Here is a 14879-nt window from a genome sequence, read left to right on the forward strand (position 1 = left end):
ACACCTCTGATTCATCCCGGATGAATCAGACCTGACTCGACTCTAAGCAGTAGCAGGCATGACAAACAAGCATGAATGAGTAGGCACAACAGGGCTCAAACAACTCCTACTCATGCTAGTGGGTTTCATCTATTTACTGTGGCAATGACAGGTCATGCAAAGGATAAAGGGGTTCAGCTACCGCAGCAGGTAACAGATGAATCGTTGTTGTCCTAATGCAGTAAAAGAGAGCAGGAGCGAGAGAGTGGGATTGTATCGGAATGAACAAGGGGGTTTTGCTTGCCTGGCACTTCTGAAGATAACATTGAGTCTTCATCAGTGTCAACGATCACAACGTCGGAACATCCTCTACCGGGAGGGAACAGATACCGGCAACAAAGAAGAAATACAATCAATGCAATGCACAATATGATGCATGCTCATGACATGGCAATATGAATGTGTTTTGAGCTAATGCAACTAGCAACATATTAAATGAAGTTGGTTTGAATATAAGATTCAAATTCAAACTCCATATGTGATTATTCAGATGCCATTTATATGATTTGTGCTAAACAGCACCTATAAGTTGTTCTAACATGCATGAAAATAGTACAGATGGATAGATTGGATTTTTCTGGTCATTTTTCATATATAATTTATCTCATTTGGAGTTACGGTTGAATTTCTATGATTTTTAGAAGTTTTTACAATTTTCTGGAATTTCCTGAATAATATAAATCCAGAAATGAATTATGGCGTCAGCACCACGTCACTGTGACGTCAGCAGAGTCAACTGGGCTGGCTCGGGTCAAACCTGACGTGTGGGGGCCACACGTCAGTGACACAGGACCTAATCCTGGTCAAACCCAGCGCTGACTAGGGTTTGACCAGGGGTGGGGCCCACAGTCAGTGGCCTAGGGGGTTGGTTAGTGCGTCATTAGTGGCTAATGACAGCGCCACGTCACTGGCCACCGGAGTTCGGCCGGCGGCGACCCGAAACGCGGCGGATGTTCACCGGGGTTGCGCTACGGGCGGCGGCTGGACGCGCGAAGGCCACCAGAAGGTAGCCCGTACACGGCCGCACCTAGCTGGCTGCACGAGGGGCCGCGGGGTGGCCGGAGACGACGGCGGCGAGCACTTCCGCGGTGGCCGGAGTTCGGGTGTGCTTGGAATCGGCGTTGTGGTGCACGGTGAGACGAACGGGTGGGCTAGATCGGCTCCTGGGAGCAGCGCGAGCGCGATGACATGCTCAGGGGCAAGCTGGGCTTGCTCAAGCCATGGTGACGACTTCGCCGGCGGCGAGCACAACTCGGCTATGTGCATTTGTGGCTAGGGCGCAAAATCGACACGGGGAGAAGAGGGGAATCGACCGGAGGCTCACAGGGGTTGCAACGGTGGCCTCGGGGAGCTCGGGGAGGCGTCAGGGAGGGCACACGGTCGCCGGCGATCTCGGCGGCCGAAGCTTGAAGAAGAGGTCGGGGAAGCCGCTGCAGGGCGCGTCCGCTCGTGTGGCTTGGCAGGGACGGTGTAGAGGTCAGCGGCGGAGCTTCTGGAACTGGCGGAAGGGCGAGGGAGGGCTGGTGGCTGCGGCTATGGCGAACGGCGGCGACGGCGACTCTGCTCGGTGGAAGAGAGAGGGAGCCAGAGAAGGGGGGGAGAAGGCACGGGGAGAGTGCGAGGCCTAGGAGGGTGCGTAGCGTCGCGGACGGGGTCCAGGGCGACGAGAAGAAGCAGGAGGTGGCCAGGGAAGCAGGAGGTGGCCGAGGCCTCTCGGGCGCGCGCCACGCCTCGGTCCTTCTGGCGAGGAGGAAGACGACAGGGGGAGTGGAGATGGGCTGGGCCGTGCTGGGCCAGGTAAGTGGCGCCAGGTAACTTCCTTCTCTCTCTCTCTTTTATTTCTTCTTTTCTATTTCTATTTTCTGTAGTTTGTTTTGATTTAGTTTTAGACACTAAATCATTTTTTATAAATCCTGAGAATAATTGTGGACATTAACTGAATTATTACAGAGGCCCTCAACTATTTCCAGAATTGTTGGAGCATTTAAAAATATTAACAGTATTTAAATGCCCCAATTCAAATACAATATGGTTTAATCAAAAATCCAAAAATGTCTTGGAAAAATATCCATCATCTCTGGATATGGTTTTCACCCTTTTCCAGTAATCATGAACATTTTTGCAAACCAATTTGGGTTCTTTGAAAATATTTTGAAGTTGAACCTATTTGCAATGCTTTGGTGCTAGGGCTTGGTCATCCCCATTTCAAATTTCATAAAATTTAAACATGTTGCATGGATGCTAAAGCAAAAACAAACAAGGGCTGATCTGGGGCTGTGACAGTCGGGGATGAGCGATGGTATTTTCCTATCAATCTATCCCCCCTAGGAGCATGCGCTAGTACTTCATTTCGATAATTAATAGATTTTGCAATAAGTATGTGAATTTTTTATGACTAATGTTGAGTCCATGGATTATACGCACTCTCACCCTTCTACCATTGCTAGCCTCTCTTGTGCCGCGTAACTTTCACCGGTACCATACACCCACCATATACCTTCCTCAAAAAATCCACCATGCCTACCTATTATTGCATTTCCATAGCCATTCCGATATATATTGCCATGCAACTTTCCACCCTTCCGTTTATTATGACACGCTTCATCATTGTCATATTGCTTCATGTAGTTGACATCGTATTTGTGGCAAAGCCACCTTTCATAATTCATTCATACATGTCACTCTTGATTCACTGCACATCCCAGTACACCACCAAAGGCATTCATATAGAGTCATATTTTGCTCTAAGTATCGAGTTGTAATTCTTGCATTGTAAGTAAATAAAAGTGTGATGATCTTCATTATTAGAGCATTGTCCCAGTGAGGAAAGGATGACGGACACTATGATTCCCCCACAACTCAGGATGAGACCTCTGACGAGAAAAAGGAAGCCAAAAAAATGAGAAAGGCCCCAAAAAATATAAATGAGAGAAAAGGAGAGAAGGGGCAATGTTACTATCCTTTTTCCACACTTGTGCTTCAAAGTAGCACTATGATCTTCATGATAGAGAGTCTCCTATGATATCAGTTTCATATAATAGTGGGAATTTTTCATTATAGAACTTGGCTTGTATATTCCAATGACGAGCTTCCTCAAATTACCCATGTCTTCATGAGCAAGCGAGTTGGATGCACACCCACTTAGTTTCTTGTTGAGCTTTCATAAACTTATAGCTCTAGTGCATCTGTTGCATGGCAACCCCTACTCACTCACTTTGATATCTATGGATGGGCATCTCCATAGCCCGTTGATACGCCTAGTTGATGTGAGACTATCTCCCTCTTTTTGTCTTCTCCACAACCACCATATTCTATTCCACCTATAGTGCTATATCCATGGCTCACGCTCATGTATTGCATGAAAGTTGAAAAAGTTTGAGAACATCGAAAGTATGAAACAATTGCTTGGCTTGTCATTGGGATTGTGCATGATTTAAATATTTTGTGTGATGAAGATGGAGCATAGCCAAACTATATGATTTTGTTGGGATAACTTTCTTTGGCCATGTTATTTTGAGAAGACATGACTGCTTTATTAGTATGCTTGAAGTATATTATTGTTTTTTATGTCAATATTAAACTTTTTTTTGAATCTTTCGTATCTGAACATTCATGCCACAACAAAGGAAATTACATGGATAAATATGTTAGGTAGCATTCCGCATCAAAAATTCTGTTTTAACCATTTACCTACTCGGGGACGGGCAGGAGTTAAGCTTGGCGATGCTTGATACGTCTCCAACATATCTATAATTTTTTATTGTTCCATGCTATTATATTATCTATTTTGGATGTTTTATATGCATTATTATGCTATTTTATATTATTTTTGGGACTAACCTATTAACCTAGAGCCTAGTGCCAGTTCCTATTTCTTCTCTGTTTTAGAGTTTCGCAGAAAAGGAATACCAAACGGAGTCCAAACGGAACAAAACTTTCATGATGATCTTTCTTGGACCAGAAGCAAACCAGGAGACTTGGAGATGAAGTCGGAGGAGACTCTAGGCGGGCACGAGGGTGGAGGCCGTGCCCTGGGGGGTAGGGCGTGCCCCCGGTCTTGTGGGCCCCTTGTGGGTCTCCTGGCCTAATTATTTCACCTATATATACTCTTATAACCCAAAACCACCAGAGGCATCCACGAAAATACTTTTCCACCTTTTATACCCATGAGATCCCATCTAGGGGCCTTTTCCGGCGTCCCGCCAGAGGGGGATTCGATCACGGAGGGCTTCTACATCAACACCATTGCCCTTCCAATGAAGCGTGAGAAGTTTACCTTAGACCTACGGGTCCATAGCTAGTAGCTAGATGGCTTCTTCTCTCTCTTTGATTCTCAATACCATGTTCTCCTCGATGTTCTTGGAGATAATCGATGTAATACTTTTTTGCGGTGTGTTTGCCGAGATCCGCTGAATTGTGGATTTATGATCAACTTATCTATGAATACTATTTGAATCTTCTATGAATTCTTATATGCATGATTTGATATCTTTGCAAGTCTCTTCAAATTATCGATTTGGTTTCGCCAACTAGATTGGTCATTCTTGCAATGGGAAAAGTTCTTAGCTTTGGGTTCAATCTTGCCATGTCCTTTCCCAGTGATAGTAGGGGAACCAAGGCACGTATTGTATTGTTGCCATCGAGGATAAAAAGATGGGGTTTTCATCATATTGCTTGAGTTAATTCCTCTACATCATGTCGTATTACTTAATGCGTTACTCTGTTCTTTATGAAATTAATACTCTAGATGCATGCTGGATAGCGGTCGAAGTGTGGAGTAATAGTAGTAGATGCAGAATTGTTTCGGCCTACTTGACACGGACGTGATGCCTATGTTCATGATAATTTCCTTAGATACCTTCATAACTTTGCGCTTTTCTATCAATTGCTCGACAGTAATTTATTCACCCACCTTATTATTTTCTATCTTGGGAGAAGCCTCTAGTGAAACCTATGGTCTCTTTTCCATCATACAAGTTTCCGATCTACTATTCTTGCAGTCTTTTACTTTCTGATCTATAACCAAAAATACCAAAAATATTTACTTTATCATTTATCTATCTCGATCAGATCTTACTTCTGCAAGTAATCATGAAGGGATTGGCAACCCCTTTATCGCGTTGGGTGCAAGTTTGGTTGATTGTTTGTGCAGGTATTCGGTGATTTGTGCGTTGTCTCCTACTGGATTGATACCTTGGTTCTTAAACTGAGGGAAATACTTACTCTACTTTGCTGCATCACCCTTTCCTCTTCAAGGGAAAAACCAACACAAGCTTAAGAAGTAGCAGCCGACACTTGCGTCGCTCCGTAGAGAGCGTCCGTTTGCTACTACCGCCGTCTTGGTCTATTAGTCCCCTTTATATTATGTGCCATATTTTGACCTTAAATTTAGCCAACAAAATGTTAATGCATGTTACAAAAATTATATAATTAGAAACTATGTTCAAATACGAATCCAACGATATAATCTCTGGCGACATGCATTCATATTTTCTTAGTTAAATCTCTAGTCAAAATTAGGCACAAAAATACATAGACGACTTATATACCAGGACGGGGTAGTAGGTAATTTAATCGCAAACGTTTTTATTTTGTTAACTGTATGTGTGTGTGTCCTTTCGTCCCCCTCTCGCACATATTGTCACCCCACTGCCGTAGACGGCTTAGAGTGCAAGCTTGAGCAACGCGAGGGGGCGGTTTTTTGGCCAAATGGTGGTGAGCCCATTCCCGCGCAACCGCGCAGGTTCCCGCGCAAGCTTCCCGCCCGACTCGGTGAAATCCCACAAAATCCCAACGCCAATTGGCCTGCTATATAAACCCTCATAGCCGGTGATTCCCCCGTCGCATTTTCCCCTCCCTCCCTGTAGCTTATCTCATCTGCTTCTCCCACAATCCCCAATGGCACCGGTCCGTCATCGTCGCTCAGCCACTCTACCGTCATCAAAGGATAGCTTTAGCTGGGAGGCTACACCACGGCAGCGGCGCAGTCCCCGGCGTAGTGTAGTGCGCGTGGGTCCCTATTGGGTGTGCGCGGAACATCTACCACACACTCCGCCGCCGCTTCCCATCGGCAGCTGTTGCTGGCTGCTGCTGCCGCCACCCCATCGTCTGCCACCATGGCCGCCACACCACCGTCGAAAGTCAGGGCCATCGCCCGCTCTGCCGTCGCGGCCTAAAGGTGGGAGGTGGCCGTCATGGCCGCCACCCCACTGCCGGCCACCGTGGCCATCACCCGCTCTGCCGCCATGGCCCGAAGGCGGGAGGTGGTGGTCGTGGCCGCTACCCCATCGTCGGCCGTCGTGGCCGCCAACCCGCAGTCAACCGTCGGGCTCATCACCCGCTCCGCCACCACCCCCCGGAGGTGGGAGGCAGAGGTGGAGGCCCGCACGTGCATCAGCGACCTTGCGCGCTACATCGAGTTCCTGCAGGAGGAGGAGGAGGAGCACCTCGTTGAGCACACAAAGAGCCTTACCGCTGCCGTAGCCACAACACACGCCGCCGCGGAGGCGAGGAATCGGGAGATCTACGAGGAGAACCACCGCTTCGAGAGGGGGCGTCTAGAGCGGCAGAGGGCGTTTGAGGTGAGTGTCGCTGAAGGTGCAGCCACGGCAATCACCGTATTGCAGTTGTCTAGCTCATCAGTAGGCTCCTCGTCCTCTGCCTCTTACTAAGCGTGCTCGGCAGAGGACAGGCTGCTGGAAGCAGTACAAAGCCCCTCCGTAGTAGTATTTAGGGACTATTTTTTCAGTTCATTTGACTATAGATGTAGTGGAACTATACAACATACGTAAAATTAGCTAGTATATATAGTTGAACTAGCTATTTCAATACGTGGTTGGCAATAGTTGGGGAAAAGTTTGGTCGGATCAGCTGTCGAGTTGAACTGTTTGTATAAAGAACAACTGCTTAATCTATGAATGAAAACTATGCTTAATTACTGAATTTTAGTTGCAAAAATTAGATAGTGCTAGTGATTTTTAGCTGCATATTTTGACAAATCACAGTGTTACAAGGTTGACAACTGGCAATGTTACTAGATCAACAAATGTCAATCTTTCTAGTTTGACAAATGGCAATATATCCAATATGATAGATGCAAATCTTACCAAATTGTCTGTGCGTGATTGCACACGGGTCATCCAAAACAACTGTTTGCGTTGAAGGGATGTACAAATCCTGCTCGGCACATTTTCTCTTGGCTTAGCGCCGAAGTCTCGCTTTGCATACCGTATTCAATCTGAACTGTTTGCATTAAAGAGATGCACAAATCCTGCGCTACAAATTTTCCCTTGACTTACTGGGGAAGACCACAGCTCTCACTTTGCATATGGGTGGTCTATCTAAACGTTTGCAATCAAGAGCTGCACAAATCCCGTTCATCACATTTTCCCTTGGCTTCCCGGGGAAGCTGTCGGTTTGCATACGGGTGTTCTAACTAAAATGTTTGTGATGAGTGTTTTATATTTAAAAACCATTGAGGTTTTTTTAAAGAAAATCATTTGATAAGTCTGTATATTAAGAGAGAAAAACGCAAGTTCGTTCAAACCATATCTTTCATTCAGTCACTCTGCGAATTCATATTCATGTGATCGAGATACAATATTAAACCCCAAAAAAACTATTTCCGGAGGTGGCGGAGGTCGCATGCCGCGTCGACATATTCGTTGTCGTCCTCCGGGATGCCATTGTTGAAGTCTTCAAGGCACCACAAAATGTTCTTCACTTGGAAATCAAACATCATGTCATCGCACGATCGACGAGCGTGGCACGGGAGGACGACAACTGGCGGCGTTGCGAGGTAGCGGTCAACGACAGCGTCCCATGCCGCTAAGGGGGCGCGCGCACGGGCACTAGCGTGGCGGGTGCAGGCAAACACGCGGGGACCGGCCTGCGGTGGGTGCATGGGCACGCACAGGCACAGGCACGCACGCTGGCGCTGGCATGTACACGAGCCCGTGCGGGTCCGCGGAGACCTTGCTAATGCCCGCGGCTTCCAGCTCAGCGACTAGCCCGTCAATGCTATGGGGAAGTTCACTGGCGCGGGCGTGGGGATGGGAGCTGGGATGGGCGAGGGAGCAGCAATCGCCGCGGCCAGCTTGTTCAGGGCCATGTCCATGAGGCCCCATTCCACCTTATGTTCTATCTCCTCTGACTCTGAGTCGACTTCACCAAACTTGAAGACTAGTGGCAGATGATCCTTCAGCACCATGGCGTTGGTGGAGGTCTGTGGGAGGGACGGGAATGGGATGCGAACAGTAGGTCACCCATATTAACCAGCGGCTCGGGCACCATTAATGGAGAGGATGCAAGCAAGGCGGGCGGCCATGGAAGTCAAAGGGCTCGCTTCCCAGTGAGCCTGTGTAGTGTACAACTCGCACGCTTCCCGGTGAGCCTGCGCATTGGAGGACAGCTTGCACGCCTCTCGGTTAGCCTGCACACCGGACTGCGCTTGCAAGGATCTCGTTCAGTCAAGCACTTGTCCGCACGACACCTCCTATAGACACTAAAAGAGATACATGTGGCGTCACGTGAATGCACTACCAAAAAACCACTTCCGTGATGATACATGTTTGTCACAATAGGTCACGTTCTCTGTCATGCATGTACATCCATGACAATTTTATGACAGAATCAAGATAGTCATACATGTGCTGTCATAGAAGTGTTCCATGACATTACCAAAATTATCATCACAGAAGTGTCCACTTCCATGACGATAAATCACGCGTCATAGAAGTGCTTCTGTCAAGGGTAACCGACACATGGCATCCACCGTAATGGGTCGCCGTTAAGCTATCGGGTTTCGGTTTGGATCCGATAACCTGTTAACAGCCCAGACCAATGGCGATTTTCCACGTGTAAAATTATCATTCGCCGATGATCCACGTGTCAGCTCAGCGTTGGGATAGATGTTAACCATCCATTTGACAAGAATCGCCAATGCAACGTTGACACGTGGGATGGCCCAATAGAGGCCCATATAGGTTTAAAAGCCGGCCCAGAAACAAGCCCACAAGAATTCGTCAGATATAATGGGCCTGCCTGTTAATAGCCTAACATTTTCTGGACCAAATTATAGCCCACATCAGATACGGGCCGTTAAATGACTGCCATATTTTGGGCCAGTTTACGGTCCATATCAGATCCGGCCCATTAACATCCTGTAATAGTTTGAGCCAAATTACGGTCCATACCAGATTTAGCCCGTTAACTGACTTTCATTTCTTGGGCCAAATAACGACCCATAAAAGATACGACCCTTTAACAACTACTGTGTGATACGTCCCCAACGTATCTATATTTTTTGATTGTTCCATGTTGTTATATTATCATTCTTGGATGTTTTACAACCATTTTATAATCATTTTATATCATTTTTTGAACTAACCTATTGACATAGTGCCCAATCCCAATTGTTGTTTTCTGCTTGTTTTTTATATCGCAGGAAATCAATACCAAACGGAGTCCAAACGCAGCGAAACTTTTTGTGGATTTTTTCTGGACCAGAAGACACATGTTGGGACGAAGAAGTACCAGAGGGGTGCCCCGAGGGGGGCACAACCCCAGGCGCGCCCAGGTGGGTTATGCCCACCTCGGTGGCCTCCCGCACCGCCTCTTTGGTCTATAAATACCCCAATATTCTAGAAACCCTAGGGGAGTCGACGAAAATCAATTCCAGCCGCCGCAAGTTCCAGAAACACCAGATCCAATCTAGACACCATCATGGGGGGGGGTCATCCTGTCCATTGGTGCCTCTTCGATCATGCGTGAGTAGTTCATTGTGGACCTACGGGTCCGTTGTTAGTAGCTAGATGGCTTCCTCTCTCTCTCTCTCTCTCTCTCTCTCTCTCTTGATTCTCAATACAATTGTCTCTTGGAGATTCATATGATGTAAGTCTTTTTGCGGTGTGTTTGTTGGGATCCGATGAACTTTGAGTTTATGATCAGATCTATGTTTTTATCCATGAAAGTTATTCGAGTCTTGTTTGATCTCTTATATGCATGATTGATTATAGCCTCATATTTCATCTCCGATATTTGGGTTTTGTTTGGCCAACTTGATATATTTATCTTGCAATGGGAAGAGGTGCTTTGTGATAGGTTCGATCTTACAGTGATTGATCCCAGTGATAGAAGGGGAAACGACAGGTATGTATCATTGCTATTAAGGATAACAAGATGGGGTCTATTTATACATAAATAGATCTTATCTACATCATGTCATCGTTCTTATTGCATTACTCCATTTTTCCATGAACTTAATACACTAGATGCATGCTGGATAGCGGTCGATGTGTGGAGTAATATTAGTAGATGCAGGCAGGAGTCGATCTACTGGACGTGATGCCTATATAATGATCATTGCCTCGATATCGTCATGATTATTTGAAGTTCTATCAATTGCCCAACAGTAATTGTTTTCCCACTGTTTGCTATTTTTCTCGAGAGAAGCCACTAGTGAAACCTATGGCCCTCGGGTCTCTTCTTTAATATATTTGCCTTCCTGGTCTATTTTTATTTTCTTTTATTTTCAGATCTATTAAAACAAAAATACAAAAAATACTTTGGTGCACTTTATTTTAATTGCGATCTATTTATCCAATCTACTACAACTTTTTCCTGTCTCCGTGCCAAGTTCTGGCACCGTTACCCGAAAGGGATTGACAACCCCTTTAACACGTGGGTTGAGAGTACTTGTTATTTGTGTGCGGGAGCTGTTTACGTTGTGTTGCATGGTTCTCCTACTGGTTCAATAACCTTGGTCTTATCACTGAGGGAAATATCTACCGTTGATGTGCTACATCATCCCTTCCTCTTTGGGGAAATACCGACGTAGTTCAAGCAAACATCAAAAGGAATTTCTGGCGACGTTGCTGTGGAGACATCATCAACTACTAGCTTCCTAATCACAAGTCTCATCTCCTTGCAATTTACATTATTTACCATTTGTCTCTCATTTTCCTCTCCCCCACTTCACAAAAATTTACCGTTTTTATTCGCCCTCTTTTTCGTTCGTCGTTTTCTCTTCAGATCTATCTTTTTGCTTGCAATCATGAGCGATTTTGGTATGGCAGAAATAGTTGATGCCCTAACTCCTAAAATGGAGCGTACGGGTAATCTAGATGCCAAAACTTTTGTCTTGGGGCAAGGGAATTTTATGGGAAAAGAACATATCCAAGAATTTTTCAATTGTGTTGGGAAATTAAGTATTGATGATGCTCCTATACTTAAAAGGACTAAATCTTATGCAGAAGCTATTTCAGCACTAGTTCTAAAACTTGAAAATAAATTTATTCATACTCATCCTACCTTGCAAAGATTGTTCTATGAGTTACCCATTATTAAGAATCCAAAAGTTAAAAAGTTAGCCACTCTTTTTCTCATGAATGAATTTGACTACATAATATGGGAAGCTAGGGAAATCTTTGATTGTTATGGTATGAATCATGAAAAACTTGTGATTGATGAAATTCTTTATAATAGTGATTATGCGTTGAGACACTTGCTTGGGAATAATCAAATCTTCGATGAGAATCTTAAAAATCAAGTTCCTGTTTTAGACATGATCCAACAAGTTTTTAATGATGTTAATCAACACTCTTCTTGGATTGCTGCTGGAAATCAAAAGGGGTATGATGATAAGCAACTTGATAGTGTTAATGTTTCCATGGATAATGTGTTTTAATTTTATTCGCAAAATCCTCGACAAAAATACCCCGAAGGAAAAGAAGGATAAAGATGGCAAAACTTAGATGCTACGCGTTATGCCTAGCTAGGGGCGTAAAATGATAACGCTCGTTGGGAGGCAACCCAACTTGTATCTTCTTGCTTTTTGGTTTTCTCGCTGTTTTCAATAAAATACCCAATTATGCCTCTGATTAGATGTGTTTTTGTGGTTTAAATTAGTGTTTGTGCCAAGCAAGGCCTTTGGGATGATTTGGGTGAGAGTTGATTTGATCTTGCTGAAAAACAGAATTTTTTGCGCTCACGAAAAAATTCCCATTTTTAAGAGAAGAGTGATTTTGAGTTGATTCTTTTTTGCAAAAGTCTAATAACCAAATTGCTCGTGTTTTCCTAATTTTTTAGAATTTTTTGAGTTATATAAGTATTCGAAGTAGTCAGATTGCTCCAGACTGTTCTGTTTTTGACAGATTCTGTTTTCTTTGTGGTGTGTGCTTGTTTTGACGATTCTATGGTTTTCTTTGAAGAGTTTTTGCCATAGATAAGTTGGAATACAGTAGATATAATGAAAAATAGAATATGAATGGGTTTGCAACAACACTTATAGTAGTGGTTTGCTTTCTTATACTAACGGATCTCACGAAGGTCTTGTTGAGTTTTGGGTGATTGAAGTTTTCAAGTTTTGGGTGATATTACGATGGATGAAGGAATAAGGATTAGAAAAAGGCTAAGATTGGGGATTCCCGAGGCACACCAAGATAATATTCAATAAGTATCAAGCAATTAAGCTTGGGGATGCCCTCAAGTGGCGTCCCCTCTTTCTTCTAACAACCATCGGTATTTTACTTGGAGCTATATTTTTATTCGTCACATATTATGAGTTTTGCTTGGAGCATCTTGTATGATGTAAGTCTTTGCTTGTTTTTCTTTGTGTTTTAATCTTGAATCCTTGCTGGACACACCTTTTTGAGAGACCAAAAATTATGCTATGCTTGCTCCTATACTTCACTTAAATTTTTAGAGCCTTGGAATTGCTCTAGTGCTTCACTTATATCTTTTTGAGCATGGTGTGCTTTGTTATTTTTGAAGAAATTCTCTCATGCTTCACTTAGATTTATTTGGGAGTTAGTAAAATTCTGAAGAAATTCTCTCTTGCTTCACTTAAATTATTTTGAGAGAAAGAAATATTATGCTCATGTTCTTCACTTATATTTGTTTGAGCTTATTAAAAGCAACATATGAAATTAGTCCCAAAGTGATAGATATTCAAGGAGGATATAATAAAAAAATTCATGAAGATCACTGGACAAAATAAACTTGGTTCTTGGTAATGGTTTTGAGATATGACGATATGATATGTGAGTCATGTTGATGAGTAATTATGCTTTAGTAAAAATATTGGTGTTAAGGTTTGTGATTCCCTATGCAAGCACGAAAGTCAATAGTTATGCAATTAAATTACATCCTACTTGTGGTGCATTATTCAGTGTTAATTATGCTTAATGCTCGCTTACGGGATTTTTCATTTCTTGGTCGGACGTTGCTCAATCTTTTTGCTAGCCTTCATTTGCACTAAGTATGATCACTACTTGTGCATCCAAAACCCTTTAAACCAGTTTTGTCATATGAGTCCACTATATCTACCTATATGATACTTTCGTGCCGTTCTAAGCAAATTTGCATGTGCCATCTCTAATTTTCAAACTAAACTTCTCTTTTGTGTGCTCGTACTGCTCGCGAGGCGGTGAGGGGTGGCCGATGTTTTCCATGCTAGATGTGTTATTCTCACGATGAATGTTTATTCACTTGTCATTGCACGAGAGTACGGCAAAGGTATTAGGGATGCCCAGTCCCAAAATTGAAAAATGAATTTACTTTATGTTCTAAAATAATAAATTCCTTGGAAAGTGTTGGTATGGAGGGCACCCGTGGATACGGTTAGCCATGGAAAGTGAAAGTATGGTGGAAAAAGGAATACATTTATTTTCTGTTTGGGAACCTCCTATGATGTATCTAGCATGGAAAGTGTTGGGAACTCTAAGTCGTTTTCATTGGTGGGAAAAGTATGCCTCCCAAAATGTTTTTATCCCTCAATTTTCGCTTTGAGCTCTGGCACCTGTACGAATCCCTACTTCCCTCCGCGAAGGGCCTTTCTTTTACTTTATCCACTTTTTATTTTTAAACTCAAGTCTCCACCTTCTCTTATAAAGCACCGACTAAGGGGCACTATGATCGTACTTAAGCATTGGGTATAGTTAGTATTCGAGTGTGTTTCATGAATGGATCAACGATTGAGCATAATGGGCTAGGGATAACTTGCTTTAGCATTGAAATTTTGAAAGACATGGTTGCTTGTTGATATGTTTGAGTATTAAAGTTTTCATATCAAAATTAGACTATTGCTTTGAACCATATAAAAGTCCAAATGTCCATGCTACAAAGAAAATAATATGTGATGAACATGTTAGGCAACATTCCACATCAAAAATTCTAGTTTTATCATTTACCTACTCGAGGACGAGCAGGAATTAAGCTTGGGGATGTTGATACGTCTCCAACGTATCTATAATTTTTTATTGTTCCATCCTGTTATATTATCATTCTTGAATGTTTTACAATCATTTTATATCATTTTTGGTACTAACCTACTGACATAGTGCCCAGTGCTAGTTGCTGTTTTCCGCTTGTTTTTTACATTGCAGGAAATCAATACCAAACAGAGTCCAAATGCAGCGAAACTTTTTGTGGATTTTTTCTGGACCAGAAGACACAAGTTGGGCCGAAGAAGTACCAGAGGGGTGCCCCAAGGGGGGCACAACCCACCAGGGCGCGCCTGGGGGCCCAAGCGTGCCCAGGTGGGTTATGCCCACCTCGGTGGCCTCCCGCACCGCCTCTTTGGTCTATAAATACCCCCAATATTCCAGAAACCCTAGGGGAGTCGACAAAAATCAATTCCAGCCACCACAAGTTCCAAAACACCAGATCCAATCTAGACACCATCATGGAGTTGTTCTTCATGTCCATTGGTGCCTCTCTGATGATGCGTGAGTAGTTCATTATAGACCTACGGGTCCGTAGTTAGTAGCTAGATGGCTTCCTATATCTCTCTTGATTCTCAATACAATGGTCTCTTGGAGATCCATATGGTGTAAGTCTTT

The sequence above is a fragment of the Triticum aestivum genome, chromosome 4B, assembly GCF_018294505.1.
Source record: "Triticum aestivum cultivar Chinese Spring chromosome 4B, IWGSC CS RefSeq v2.1, whole genome shotgun sequence".
Classification (NCBI taxonomy): Eukaryota; Viridiplantae; Streptophyta; class Magnoliopsida; order Poales; family Poaceae; genus Triticum; species Triticum aestivum.